The sequence below is a fragment of the Schistocerca piceifrons genome, chromosome 3, assembly GCF_021461385.2.
Source record: "Schistocerca piceifrons isolate TAMUIC-IGC-003096 chromosome 3, iqSchPice1.1, whole genome shotgun sequence".
NCBI classification, from domain to species: Eukaryota; Metazoa; Arthropoda; class Insecta; order Orthoptera; family Acrididae; genus Schistocerca; species Schistocerca piceifrons.
The window spans coordinates 468204997-468221384 of record NC_060140.1 but is presented as its reverse complement, the minus strand read 5'-3'; positions in this window follow the sequence as shown (position 1 = coordinate 468221384).

Here is a 16388-nt window from a genome sequence, read left to right as displayed (position 1 = left end):
TCACAATAATGACCAAATAAGATCTCATGGAGAAACTAGAGGAAATCTGGTACCATGACAATGATATTAAAATGTCATGTGAAGAGTTAATAAAAACTATGTGAACAGAATAAAAAATGTTGATTAAGAGCAAAGGTATCCATACAAAGTATTGAATGTACAATCAGTATGTGGATGTAAATGTGTAACAAATGTAACGTTTTGGAAAAAATGTCTTAATAACTTGAACACCTCTGCACATCGTAGAGTGCCGGCGGCGGAAACAATACAGAGGGCGGGAGGAACAACAGAGGAAATCATAGCTGATAACACGGCCGCATCCCCACGTTTTCTCGCAGACGCAACGCGCTACGAATGGCTCTAAAACCAAGTTGCTGTATGAATGGCGATAACTGAATTATAGTTGATGCAAAGCGATCAATAGAGGTAAAACGGGTAGTGTATAATTCAGTTTCCAGAATTGATAATAATAGGATTATAAAGTGAAATTGTTACGAAATAAGAGTAATATGACTGAAGTACAAAATATAACAGAGACCAAAATGGCATCCCAAAATCAGAAATATCGTAAATCCAGTGAGAGATATCTACAACTCGATTAACCATGAAAAATTCGCAGAAACAGATCGTAAATACAGTGTGATATGTTTATAGCTCGATCAACCATGAAAAATTCACATTTGTCAAGCCACGGAGAAGAGCATCTCACTCTGTAACAACTGGATTTAGGACTTAGGATCTCAATCCAATTAATTTCCTGGAGAGGATCGTTCAATATCCCTATCAAAAACCCCACGAAAATGTTTTGATCGAAGGATAGTGACAGTCATCAAGCAAATCAGGCAGTACGCACTCACTGCATTTCGGTGAATCCTATCTGCTAAGACCGTACTGTCTTGGGCGGTGAGCGTTCATCATAGGCAAGAGTATCGTCAGGAGTATCCAAGGATAGTGTGTTAGGACTATTCTTGTACTCTGTTCACATTAGCGATGAGACCGCTATGATGAGCAGAAATCTGCGAATGTTTAATGATGATGTTATAGTCTGTGGGAAAGTGTTGTCACTGAATGATTGTAGGAAGATACAGAAAGACTTGGACAGAATTTCTGTTTAGCGTGACGAATGGCAGCTCGCTAGAAATGTAGAAATATGTAAGCTAACACCGATGAGTAGAAATGGTGTTCTGTTTGATTCAGTCAGGTTGATAAAATATACGAGCGAAATGTTGCAAAGCGATATGAACTGGAACTATCACCAAGGCAATAGTAGGAAAGGCAAATGGTTGACTTCGGTTTACTGGGTGAATTCTAAGAAGGTGAAGCTCATCTATAAAGGAAACCGCGTATAAGAAATTTGTGCGAGCCATTCATAAATATTCATCGAGATTTCGGCATCCACAACGGATCGAATTAAAGACACACCGAAGAATTTCAGAGGCGTGCTGCTAGATTTGACACTGGTAGCGGAAACACTATTGAAAAAGTTTCAGGAACAGGCAGCTGTGAAGGACTGCAGAACGATTCTACCGCCAACAAAGTACATCTCTCATAAGGACCCTGAAGGGAAGCTAACAGAAATCTGGACACGTTTGGAAGCATATAGATAGTCGTTTTCCCTCTCTCTATTTTCGGGGGCGACAGGATAAGAAATGACCAATTGCGGTACAAGACATCCCCGCCTTGCACCGTATGGTGATTTGCTGAGTATGTCTGTAGATGTCGAGGTATTAACAGTTAATTATATAGGTTGTGCCTCTGGGAAGGAATGCGGAGCCCTTCGTGCACGTGTTGTGTATCACAGTGCACCAGACATTGCGAGGACGGATACTTCAAGCGTGTGGCAGCTACCGATTGCGCACGTACCTCATTCAGGCGGGCAGTCCATACGCGACGAAGAGAAAGCACAGCTTTAGTAGAAGGTAACGGCTGACCTGCTGTGACCGTAGTCAAACAACGCGTCACCAGCGGACTAGTGCGTCACACGTAAGGGCGTGGTGTCACCACAGTGCTGCTACAGGACACCACTTCGTTTCTCTTCGGCGCGGTGTTTCACAGCCTCACATAGCGACGTATTTGATGACAGCTCATCTGTCGCAAAAGACATGGTGTTTTTTCGTTTTTGCTCTCCTCCGAAGCAAATCGCTTTGATTAATCGTGCCGCTTCATGTCTGCCACCACGTATAATATCCTTCGAATCTCATTACAGATGAAAAAAAAGCATTGTAGAAGTTGATTCCTCTCAAGCAAAAAAAGAATGCCGCTATGGCATTCACACAATAAACTGTAGAAGCGGAAAGCATCCGAAACTGTACTAAAAAGAAAAAAAATCATTATTTGAAATAGACCTTTTATGTACACACATCAAAAATGTTTTAACTATATATGGCGGTAGTATCTGTTCCCGAAAGAACAGTTACCGTGGATGACCATGCAGCTTTGCTAGAAATGAAATGATAATTAAATGGACACCCTAGCTGCAAACAGGCGTTGATGTACTTCATTGGGGACATGTTGAAAATGTGTGCCCCGACCGGGACTCGAATCCGGGATCTCCTGCCATGTAAGCAGGAGATCCCGGGTTCGAGTCCCGGTCGGGGCACACATTTTCAACATGTCCCCAATGAAGTACATCAACGCCTGTTTGCAGCTAGGGTGTCCATTTAATTATCATTTCAAAAATGTTTTACATCACCTCAGTTCCTAGAGTTCCAGAACCCGTACAGAAGTTTGGAATAGAGATCAACATAAACATCATTTCCGCCCTTTTTATTGCTCATGAAAACCACACATTGCATGTTGTACCACCATACAGCGAAGCCTTCAGAGGTGATGGTCCAGACTGCTGTACTCATCGGTGCCTCTAATACCCAGTAGCACGTCCTCTTGCATTGATGCATGCCTGTATTCGTCGTGGCATACTATCCACAAGTTCAGCAAGCCACTGTTGATCCAGATTGTCCCACTCCTCAACGGCGATTCGGCGTAGATTCCTCAGAGTGGTTGGCGGGTCAGTCGCCCATAAACTTCCCTTTTCAATCTATCCCAGGCATGTTCGATAGGTGTTTTGGACAACATGGTTGTGGAGAGAAGCAGCGATTATTATGATTAATCAATAATTCATACACAGTCTTAATCACATTTATTATTATTATTATACCGCCAACCGGTTTCAACCCGACGGAGGGGTCATCTGCTGAGCGTTTACACCATTGGTCGACTGCTGGTGTAAACGCCCAGAAGATTACCCCTACGTCGGGTTGAAACCGGTTGGAGGTATAATAATAATAATAATAATAATAATAATAATAAATGTGATTAATACTGTTAATGAATTATTGATGTTCGATAAGGTTCATGTCTGGACAACATGCTGACCACTCTAGTCGAGCAATGTCGTTACCCTGAAGGAAGTAATTCACAAGAAGTTCACGATGGGAGTGCGAATTATCGTCCATGAAGACGGATGCCTCGCAAATACGCTGCCGATATGGTTACACTATCGGTCGGAGGATGGCGTTCATGTATCGAACAGCGGTTACGGCGCCTTCCATGACCACCAGAGGCGCACGTCGGTCCCACATAATCCCACCCCCAAAACAGCAGGGAACCTCCACCTTGCTGCACTCTCTGGACAGTGTGTCTAAGGCGTTCTGCCTGACCGGGTTGCCTCCAAACACGTCTGGTTGATGGCATATACGACACTCATCGGTGAAGAGAAGGTGATGCCAATCCTGAGCGGTCAATTCGGCATGTTGCTAGGCCCATCTGTACCGCACTGCATGGTGTCGTGGTTGCAAATATGGACCTCCCCAAGGACGTCGGGAGTGAAGTTGCGCGTCATGCAGCCTATTGCGAACAGTTTGAGTCGTAACACGACGTCGTGTGTCGGTAGGAAAAGCATTATTCAACATGGTGGCGTCGTTGTCGGCGTTCCTCCGAGCCATAATCGGTAGGTAGCGGTCATCCATTGCAGTCGTAGCCCTTGTGCGGCTGGAGCGAGGCATGTGTTTGACAGTTCCTGTCTCCCTGTCTCTCCTCCATGTCCGAACAACGTGGCTTTGGTTCACTCGGAGACGCCTGGACACTTCCTTTGTTGAGAGCCCTTCTTGTCACAAAATAACAATGCGGACGCGATCGAACTACGGTATTGATCGTCTAGGCATGGTTGAACTACAGACAACACGAGCCGTGTATCTCCTTCGTCATGGAATGACTGAAACGGATCGGCTGGTGGACTCCCTCCGTCTAATCGGCGCTGCTCATGCATAGTAGTTTACATCTTCGGCCGGATTTAGTGACATCTCTGAACAGTCAAAGGCACTGTGTCTGTGATACAGTATCCACAGTCAACGTCTATCTTCATGAGTTCTGGGAATCGGGGTGATGCGAAACGTTTTTGATGGCTGCCTGATTGTGAATGCTGGCTTATACACTCCAAGAAAAAAAAAAGACTCACCTCGAAGGAATTAACAAATGGGACAAAAATCTGTATAGTAATTTACATGTACAGTCAGAAAAATGATTACAATTTCAGAAAAGTGGATGATTTATTCAAGAGAAGGAGATTCACAAATCGAGCAAGTCAGTGATGCGTTGGTCCACCTCTGGTCCTTATGCAGGCAGTTATTCAGCTTGGCACTGATTGACAGAGTTGTTGGATGTCCTCCTCAGGGATATCGTATAAAATCCTGTCCAACTGGTGCATTACGGCGTCAAATTTCCGAGATGGTGAAGGATCTTGCCCGTAATGCTGTAGACATTCTCATTTGGGGAGAGATCCGGCGATCTTGCTGGCCAAGGTAGTGTTTGGTAAGCACGAAGACAAGCAGTGGAAACTCTCGCCGAGAGCGAGCGGCCGTTATCTTGCTGAAATGGAAGGCCAAAATGGCTTGCCATGAAGGGCAACTAAACGGAGCGTGGAATGTCGTCGGCGTACCGCTGCGATGTAATGGTTTCGTGGATAACATCCCCAGGCCAGCACTCCTTGTTGTCGGGCTGTATGGCGAGCGAGGGTCAGGTCGGTATCCCACCGCTGTCTCGGGCGCCTCCAGACACGTCTTCGTTTATCATCGGGGCTCAGTTCGAAGCGGCACTCATCACTGAAGATGATTACGGCGGTGAAAACTCTGCCTATGTTTTGAAAAATCGGAGAAAGTGCAGTGTCAAGCGACCATAGCTCACGAAATCAGCCTATACACTTTGCCAGCAGCATATGATAAAGTACCACAATATCAAAACCACGAGAAGTTGTAGATTGTGTAGCATAATAGCTATCAAAAGAAATGTCGAATAGCATCATGAAAGCTACAAAATAAAAAATAACCCATTGAAGATCGCACAAAAAGTGCTGAAACTTGTCTGGGTGGAAAAAAAAAGAGAAAAAAGGTGTCTTGCATAAGGCGGAATTCCTTGTATTAAAAAGTAAATATTTATTTCCGCGAACGATCAATACCATATCACCTTATTTATTAATAACCTCATATCAATAACAATGTAGTTGAGTAAATTGACTTTGCCATTCTCCTCGGTGATTTATAAATGTTTCCCCACTTAAATTCGGCAGTATTCAGAACCGATAGCTTTGCTCCTGGTATCAATAGTTACGAGATCACTCCCTGTAGTTGCTTAACCAATTGGAGTGTGGGGACATATTAATACCACCAGTTAAATCGATTGTAATTCATATTTGCTACACGCTACATAATAACATAGAGTACCATGCAAGCGATCAGAAAATTGCAGTTTAGTTTAATGATACACACTTCTGTAGACTATAAATAAACTTTAATTGTATGTATTTGTTAAAATTGTGCATGGGAGTATCATGACGTTTTTGTTAATATTTACTATAATATGTCTGTTAGAATTCTTTTCATGGTCGGAAAATGACTAGTGTTGGGAGGCACTAATTTCAGGATGTTTATTTGTAAAAACAATATGGTTACTTTTCACGTAATTTTGCGACACGTAACGAACATGACAAACATGGTCTGGTTTCTGCACTGTTAAATAAGCTCCGCTGCTATACCACATGGTCTTTTGCTCGGTATTCTTTCCTATCTTCGGTCTGTTGAGGGCAGCCAGTGTGTTTGCGTCGGTAGTGGTTGGTGAGTCTGGGTCGTTTTTGGCACAAGTTGAACTTTGTTCGCAACGGTCGCAGGTTCGAATCCTGCCTCGGACATGGATGTGTGAGATGTCCTTAGGTTAGTTAGGTTTAAGTAGTTCTAAGTTCAAGGGGACTGATGACCTCCGATGTTAAGTCCCATAGTGCTCAGGGCCCTTTTTTTTAGCTTTGTTTCCGGGTGGGAGGCCAGTTGCGCCATTTAAACGTTTTGAAATTTTTTGGGTGAGAGAACTACGGAACTTTAACATGGTGTGAGCTATGGATTATTTCCAAATGGTTCAAATGGCTTTGAGTACTATGGGACTTAGCATCTGAGGCCATCAGTCCCCTAGAACTTAGAACTACTTAAACCTAACTAACCTAGGGACATCACACACATCCATGCCCGAAGCAGGATTCGAACCTGCGACCGTAGCAGTCGCGCGGTTTCTGAGTGAAGCGCCTAGATCCGCTCGGCCACAGCGGCTGCCTTTCTTTTTGTGTTAATACTGAAAATTCAATGCAATATTATTCAGTATTCAACTAAATTTCGTCACTATGTTGTTTGCATTACTTGGTATTCCGGTTTCAATGAATTTCTTATTTTATTTCATTGTCTTCAACTTATTATTTGTTGATTACTGGAATATATGCTAGGCTTCATCTGTTCAAATGGTTCAAATGGTTCTGAGCACTATGGGACTTAACTTCTGTGGTCCTCAGTCCCCTAGAACTTGGAACTACTTAAACCTAACTAACCTAAGGACACCACACACATCCATGCCCGAGGCAGGATTCGAACCTGCGACCGTAGCAGTCCCGCGGTTCCGGACTGCGCGCCTAGAACCACTAGACCACCGCGGCCGGCACTTCATCTGTATAATCGATGCTTGCCTGACAAAACCTGCTATAAACAGCTTGGCTGTTATTAAGTTGGATGCTGGATGCATAGCTTTGTCGTTAGCATAGATCACTCAAAAAACAAAAAAACAAAAAATGTGTCAATAATTGAGAAGCAAATGATGATTGTTTTCTCGACTAACATGGGTCAGCTTGCATCTTCTAGCTTCACCGTTTCGTAGAGTCACATTCTCAGGCGCCAGCTATAACATCCGTTCTTTGTCAAAGTCGCTTACGACAATGGATTTCCCGATATGCTGTTCATATCGTCGTTTACGTTGCCGCGTCGCGTGCTGAGCACCACCAGGAGGCGCTCAATTTCACAATGGATACTGATAACGTTTTGCTTATCGGTGCATTTTTCCGCACTATAAAGGGCCAGGACATTGGCATAGATGTGTATAGATGCCGACGTCAAGAAACTGTTGTGTTCAATTTGCTTCCCAGACTGGAATAAGAACGAAGTGCTAAGGCTGAAAACGTTGTAAGACAGGACTGTAGTCTTTCACCCCTACTGTTGAATCTATATATCGAAGAAGCAATGACGGAAATAAAAGGAGGGTTCAAGAATGGAATTAAAATTCAAGGTGAAAGGATATCAATGATAAGGCTCGCTGATGGCATTGCTGTCCTCGCGGAAAATGAAGAAAATTTCAAAGCCTCTTAAATGTAATGGACAGTAAAGGCGAAAGTAATGAGAAGTAGCAGAAATGAGAACAATGTGGAACTTAACACGCTACTTAGGCAGCAAAAGCCGGTCTGGGTGGCCAAGCGGTTCTAGGCGCTACAGTCTGGAACCACGCGTCCGCTACGGTCGCAGGTTCGAATCCTGCATGGGAATGGATGTTTATGATGTCCTTAGGTTAGTTAGGTTTAAGTAGTTTTAAGTTCTAGGGGACTGATGACCTCAGAAGTTAAGTCACATAGTGCTCAGAGCCATTTGAGCCAATAGGCAGCAAAATAACCCATGACTGACGGAGCAAGGAGGACATACAAAGCAGACTAACACAGGTAAAGAGGGCATTCCCGACCAACTGTAGTTTACTAGTATCCAACGTACACCTTAATTTGAGGAGAACTTTCTGGCAATATACGTTAGGGGCACAGCATTGTGTGGTAGTGAAAATTGGAAAATCGCGTCAGAAGAGAGTCTAGGCGTTTGAGATGCAGTGCTGCAGAAGAATGTTGAAAATGAGATAGACTGATTAGATAAGAATGAGGAGGTTCTCCACAGAATCAACGAAGGAAGGAACATATGTAAAACACTTACAAGAAGAAACAAGATGATAGGACATGTATTACGGCATCAGGGAATGACTTCCATGGTCCTAGATGGATCTGTATAAGGCAGAAACTCAAGGGAAAGATAGAGATCGGAATACATCGGACAAATAAATGAGAACGCAGGTTGCAAGTGCTACTCCGGAATGAAAAGTTTGCCTCAGAAGAGGAATTTGTGGCGCGCCGATCAAACCAATCAGAAAACTGATGATTCAAAAATAAAAAAATTTAAAAAAATAGAAAAATCCCAGTAGTCCTGTTTGTGACTCACTAGAATGTCTTGATAACGCCGCCTATTCCAGCAGAATACGAGCAAAAAATGATGTTTACCTCTCTTAACCATTATTCTTGAGCAAATTTGTGTCTCATTTGAATACCGTCCGCCCCAGGTCACTGAGTGGTCAGTGCGACAGAATGTCATACCTAACGTCCCGGGTTCGACTCCCGGCTGGGTCGGAGATTTTCTCCGGTAGAGGACTGTGTGTTGTGCTGTCCTTATCATCATCATTTCATCCCCATCGACGCGCAAGGCGCCGCAGTGGCGTCAACTCGAAAGACCTACACCAGGCGAACGGTCTACCCGACGGGAGGCCCTAGCCACACGGCATTTCCATTTGAATATCTCCACTCGAGACTGTGTGTGTGTGTGTGTGTGTGTGTGTGTGTGTGTGTGTGTGTGTATGTCGACATTATTTAGTCTTCATCGGGCACTCAAGTCGCCGAAGTGGCGTCTAATCCAGAGACATACACCTGTAGGACGGATAACCCCGGACAAGCCCTCTCAGCCAGTGAAGCCATACATACAATCATTTCCATTTCACTCTAATGTCAGTTTCCTGTCGTAGATCTTCGCTACTAGTGGCATCATCAATAACAGCACACATCGACCTCTCCTCGACCTCTGTATTTGTGCACTGCCCCATTTGTATGCACATACAACTTTGCAGCACTTTCTACAGTTACATTTAGGATCAAAGTTGTCATTAACCTTTCACAAACGTTCAGTGACTACGATGCACGACAAACATCCAAACGATGGTCAGACTCGTCCCACGCTTTTGGTTCAAATGGCTCTGAGCACTATGGGACTTAACATCTGAGGTAAACAGTCCCCTAGAACTTAGAACTAACTAACCTAAGGACATCACACACATCCATGCCCGAGGCAGGATTCGAACCTGCGACCATACCGGTCGCGCGGTTCCAGACTGAAGCGCCTAGAACCGCTCGGCCACACCGGGCAGCCCCACGCTTTTGCGAGCATGTTTAGAGTTACTGACTTTGAAAGGTTTGTATATTATGAGAAATGACACTTTTGTCTGAAATATTTATCATATTGAGTGTCTTTGGTTGCCTAAACTCGTGAGTGATATGTTAGTCTTTGGTTACCAGAGATTGTATTAGTAGCAGATAGATAACTGGTCGGCTGTGGACAGAAATTGTTGAGTCGTCGGTGAGTGAGGAGCTTTGATGGCGGTCGTGCTGAATAGAGAATGAAAAATTTTTTTTTTTTTAGATGCTCCGCCGCGCGTGATTAGCCGAGCGGTCAGCGGTCTAAGGCGCTGCAGTCATGGACTGTGAGGCTGGTCCCGGCCGAGGTTCGAGTCCTCCCACAGGCATGGGTGTGTGTTTCTGTCTTCAGGATAATTTAGATTAAGTAGTGTGTAAGCTTAGGGACTGATGACCTTAGCAGTCCCATAAGATTTCACACACATCTGAACATTTTTTTGAGATGCTCCGTGGTGTGTCTGAGGATAGGGTGATTTCGAGATGATTTCATAGAGAGATGACAGATTCCGATAAAGGTAGCATGGATATAATTATCTACTGAAAGCGCTAGCTGCAAAGTATTGTAGTGTAAAAATTACATTTTGTTCAACAATACCAACGTTTTGGTTCCTGTGGAGAAGTACCGGTTGCGTGTTCGGAATCCTAACTACTATTCGTCACACTCCACTTCCAGTTAAAAGTATTGTAAGAAAAGCAGAAAGTAAATTTGTAATTTAAGTTACTGTGTCCATCAGTTCTCACTGTGTACGACAGTGCCAAGGAAAGATCATAGTTCCATGTTAATGTAATTCACTTATGTGTTATTAAAGAGATTCGAGTATCAGTTCAACTTGAAACAACCTTATCACTCATTTTAAATTACATCACTGAAGTTTATCCTTGCAGTCTGAATGCAAATTCCGGCATTACTACACTGTCACTGTCATGCACTGTTGCATGGTCAGCTAGCAGCATTTTTGAAAAGATAGCAAAATTCTCATTTGTCCAAGCAGCTTAGAGCAAACGATAAGGCAGTTAGCCGCGCAATGATTTATTTCATGTATATGCAGTTCAGAATGTCATGTTACAGAGCAGAGCTGAGTTATCCGCTGCAGGTGAGAAACAACTGTAAGGGACTAAACGAACTAAGTGAGATGGAGAAGGAAATAGTATTCATTTGTAAAGTTTTTACGTAATTCAATAAGTGACATTTTTCTATCATGGCAGAGTTTCAGAACGTGACAGCCAGTGCGTTGTGATTGATGGATGAGGACGCCATGCTGTCTGCTGTACTGTTGATAGTCATTCTTTGTACGCAATTTCATTTACAGATAGACACCGTTTAGAGTAATTGGCACCACACACAGATGATCCATCGTTAAGGCAGCTCACTGCTAAATCACGCGGCGCAGTTCTAGCTGAATAGCACCTTTGAAATGGAGAACACAAATCGCCTTTTGTTGCTACGTTATCGGCGCCTCGACTTGGCACGAGCGAGCGCTAACTATCCAACTTCACCAGAGAGCCCCTAACGGCAACTACATAACGTTTTCGTTCATCAGTGCATTTATAATTTGTTAAGGGCCACAGTACTGGCGTATGCATATAGATGTCGCCATCAACAAACTGTTTAACTTTGTTTTCGTAGTGCGAGGAGTCCTGTTGTGTCTTTAGGCCTCACCACAGTGACCTGACTTTGGCACCTACTTCGGCGGAATATGTGCATAAGACAATCATTATCTCTCGTAACCATTATTTGTTAGCAGACTTGCTTCTTGTTTGGATGCCTCCCTATGTTTGTGAGTCTGAAATTATACTTTGTCGTATTTGGCTGGCGTTTGCTATCATAGCGTCTCCCTTAGAAGACGAGTGAAAAACAACAGCTACCTTATCAATTAAATATCTGGTTGACGCGCTATGATGAGAGAAATAGTCTTACTTTTCTTTCTGCAGTAATCGATTGCACTCCAAACTGATCCAGGCGCGGTATTATTCCCCTTACATACGTCATTATCCTGATCAATCTCGCAATATGTGACTGATCCCTTTGTTTTCAATCTGTCTGCTCCAGTAGTTACAGTCTATACACTGCTGAAATTATAGCCACAGTTGAGACACACGCTCCGCATTGAAGGGCGAATGTATAGGGGACTAGCACTATCACTAAGTACGAATATAATTATCATTTGGGTTTGCTGCTCTTCCAGTCGTCGTGTTTTGTTAACTACCACCAAATTTTACGGGCATAAATTAATTTTTCTGGAAGTGATAATTAAAACTTCATGACTACCGCTCGAAGAACTTCCTGGGAAAGACATTAGTGAAAACACATTTTTCCCAATGCAGATAAGAAGCAAAGTATTTTCAAACATTAACAGGAGTAAGCAAATGATCGCAAGGAGTTGAACTTCGTAAGAAGATAGGCGCTTGGGAGCTGGATGTGGCGACCAGAGAGCGTCAGGAGTGTTTCCTGCTCATTACCTTAAGCCTCCAATTGAAGGAAAGGGGAGTCGCTCGTCCATTTTGTGTGAGTGTAACGCACGCGATGACGCGCGCGACTCCGCAATGCCGTGGCGGGGAATTTCGAGGCGACGTAAAACGCGGCACGGGCGTTGCCCGGCGGCTTGCGGCCACCACTCCTGCCCGAGAGGAGCCAACGAGATACCCGGCGGGCTCGCGCGTTGTCACCGAGTCTCCAACGCAGCCGCGCACCGCTACCGCCTACGCAAGTGGTTATTAAGGTGATGGACACTGTTCCGCGAAAAAACAGCGTGCTTTTTCGTTGATCCTCTCGGGCTGCGCGTCATTAGCTACTAAATACAAGGGAAGATCAACCAGGCAACGTACCCACTCACGAATACCCATCCCAGTACCATACTAAACAGCCATAACAGTGTAGTACACACTCACTCACACACACACACACATATTCGTTAGGCGCAGTTTCTCGGGCCAATCCGCAGATATTTTCTGTTTCGGTTTTGCAATGTGTAGATGGAGTCGGCCCAAACAAGTACTGCTCATAAAGTCTTTCATATCACACAGTGTGTCAACAGACAGCGTCGTTTGTTTCCTGTTACGAAAAAAATATTTTAAAGAGAAATGTTAGTGCCCAATCCATAGAGCGGTCCCAACTGAGGCTAGTGCGACATTTCTGCTATTGACATCCATTAAAATGGACATAAATCATGACGAATAGCATTACTCCAGCAGCTAGAGCATCGCCATATCCCGCTGCTGGAGTATTGGTTATTCTTCGTGTTTTACCGTCCATTTTAGTGGTTATCAATAGAAAGAATGTCGCACTAGCCTCATTTGGGACCGCTCTATGGATTGGGGACATAAAAACCATTTCGTTTGGAAACGGAAACAAACTGATGCTTTCCGTTGACACTGCGCGTCATATGAAAGACTTCATGAGTAGTACTTGTTTGGGCCGACTCCAGTTACGTATTGCAAAACCGAAATCTAAAATATCTGCGGAATGGTCAGAGAAACTGCGGCTAACCACTCTTGGAAACTATATACTGGGTACCCGCCCGTGTGGTCGAACGCACGGCTTTCCGGGCTAAGCAGCGCCGTCCCAGGCACTAATCCGCCCGGCGGATTTGTGCCGAGGTCCGGTGAGCCGGGCAGTTTGTGGATGGTTTTTAGGCGGTTTTCCATCTGCCTTGGCGAATGTGGGCTGGTTCCCCTTATTCCGCCCCAGCTACACTATGTAGGCGATTGTTGAGCAAACAAGTTCTTAACGTACGCGTACACCACCATTACTCTACCACGCAAACATAAGGGGTTACACTCGTCTAACGTGAGACGTTCCAGGAAAGGGGGGGGGGGGGTGTCCACCGGGAGCCGAACCACCCAATAACCCTGGGTTCGGTGTGGAGCGTCGGAAGGGTGAAGTGGACTGCAGTAGTCGTCGTGGGATTGTGGACCACTGCGGCTGCGGCGGGGACGGAGCCTCTCGGTCGTTTCTAGGTTCCTGGTTAACATACAACACATATACATGCATTACAAATGCAATAATACGACACTGAAATAACACATTTCTTATTCATTCCACAGTGGTAATGTTTCAGATTCATGAGCAAAAACCCAGATTCAAATTAACTTTATCCTGCTATTAAAGATTAAAGTGTGGGCCCTTAAACTGTTTCTTTCTTTATCAGTAACTATGCACACCTTACAGAAACACTTTTCATTAAATTAATATTAATTCCCAATCCAACTTGATATTAAATATCTTGTAGTGCTGACAATATACTTAATTAACTTCAAAATAATTTCAGTTTAAAGTTTCAAATAGAATAATAATTAAGTACCTCATAACACCACTGTGAAGCAAGTGATTCTAAGTAGCCACATTTATGTTCATTAGTACTAAAACTTTGGCACTTTCAAAGTAAAGCAGTTCATAGGAAATTAAAACATTTCATAAGTTTAATATAATGTGCCTCTTTTACTAATTATGAAGCAAGTAGTTTTAACTAATAACATATATGCTCTTTAACATTAGACTGTGGCACAATCAAAGTAGTAGCTACTCAAAGTAATATGAAGCTTTTTAACAAGTGCAGAATAATGTTCCTCTCTCTTTATCTATGAAACAAATGATTTAACTAGCAACTTTTATATATTTTAAAACTCAAACTAAGGCACATTTAAATGGAAACAAGTTAGAATTTCTTCATAAATAGGATACTCGGTCTTTAGCACTATTAGGGTAGGACCCTACTTGGTATCATGAAGAGGGTAGTTCAAAGTTTCAACACGTATTTTGAAACTCTGATTATTATTGCAAAAGCTCACACAACACACTGGTTCATACTATCATACATGTCTGTTTTCGAAAGTTGTTGAAGCAGTTGCGCAATATTGGTGGCAAGCACGTGGCGGCTATCAGGTCTCCTTCTGACGGCTTTAAGCTCTATTTAATTCTTTTTGGCGACGTAATCATCATCTTTAGAGCCTTCCCAAATACGAGAGCACCCTTTTAAAGCCGAAACCACATCCGAGGCCATTCCATTATAGATTTAGTTACAGAACGCCTCACTTGGCACCTGCGGTGTTGACGATACGACTGCTGGTCAGTGACTGCCTAACGTACTCTCTCTCTTGTCACCCAGATAGACCGCCACTTCCACCTTTTTTTGCGCACCCATCCCCTTCCGTAGTGGAGGGGGTTCCCTGCACCTTTTAAGTCACATCATATAATTTTCCTAAGTATGAACCAGTTATTTACATACAATTTTGTTTTAAGTATACGTATTTAATAAAGTTTCATTATTTAAGCACACTGTTAAGTTAAATAAATTATGCATCATAAATTTCCGTTTCCCTCCAACAATTCAAAGAACTAAACGCGTAAAGAATAAACATTTCACAGTTATATAAACTTAATTACTCTGTACCAATTACTCACAATCGATAATGGTGTTACAGTACGATCTGCGCTTGTGAGCCATAGATAACCGAGGAGATCAATATGTTGTCCATTCATACTAAGGCATGCTTCTGTGTCACGTCTGACGAACCCATGCGCTCTCTGAAAAACTCCAGGTTGGTCGCAGATGTACTGGAGGCATTGATGACGCGTTCCTGTAGTGTCTGTACATCACTAATGGGGCTTGCAAAAACCAAATATTTCAAGTGTCCCACAACCAAATATCCAGTCTAGAGAACGAGTTGGCCGAAGTACTGCACCTCCCCGACCAGTCCATTGACCATTAAATCTTTGTGTAAGGTGTTCTTGAAATGTTACCTCCTCTGGAACAACAGAGAAGTTATTTGATACGAAATGACGAAACCTTGCACAAGCCAATCTGTTTGGTAGTACGTAATATCCTATTAGTCTACATCAACAATAATTTCTCTCTATTCATTAAATGAAAATTCGCGCTGATGATTTGTTTCTTCACTTTTATGTGAATGTGCATCAGTCCACACATGTTGTTTATGGAAAATTAGAATTACGTCTCCCGTGAAACTAGCTTAGTCTATGGATAGTGTCTTTATCGTGAAAAGCGGATATTTATTACATTATTTCAACAACATTAGCAGAACTGCATTCTGGCAGGCTGAACTGGTGGATAAGGAGTTGGACACGCTGTACACGATAGAATATGGCAACAGTTCATACAGGGATCTCCAGCCTAGAGTACGACGAAAGCCGACAGATGATGGAATTAAACGTACACTGGTTTGAAGATCTTCCTCCATTCTCTGCAGTAGCCGCTCCTCTACAGCCGGAGTATGAGAGGCACGTCGTCTGCCACGATCCCCCGTTGTCGGAGCTACGGAGCCAGAGTCTGCTAGCCGCTGGAAAAGACGGCTAAGCTACTACGCAAACGGTACCCTGCGTTCTGAATGTTTTTCAGCGTACAGGCGAGGGGCTCGACTGTTGCTTCCGTTTGCCAGGCCGCAACAGAAGATCGTGTGTCATTTCTTGTGTGCAATATTAGGCTTTCGTTATGCTGTGCACGCAAAGATAAAACTAATATGTAAAACAATTGCACGAACTTACAACACAAACGCTTTCCATTAAAGCTAACATAAGCGCAGAAATTATACAGAACTCTGAATGCCGTTTACGGCAACAACACAAAAAGGTCTTTACTGCGTGCTGTATCGATGGATGATAATAGAAATGTTTGTCCCAATTTGTATATTACAATCTGTACGTCTTCAGTAATAGCAAAGAGCTTGGTGTAGAAGAGATGTGTTTCAGAGCAAAGAGGATGAATAAGTGCTCATATCTCTTAAGGTATGCAGTTTATTGGACAGTCTTGCATTGGTCCATACTACCGCCTCTCGAAATGTTGAATTCATTTTTGAC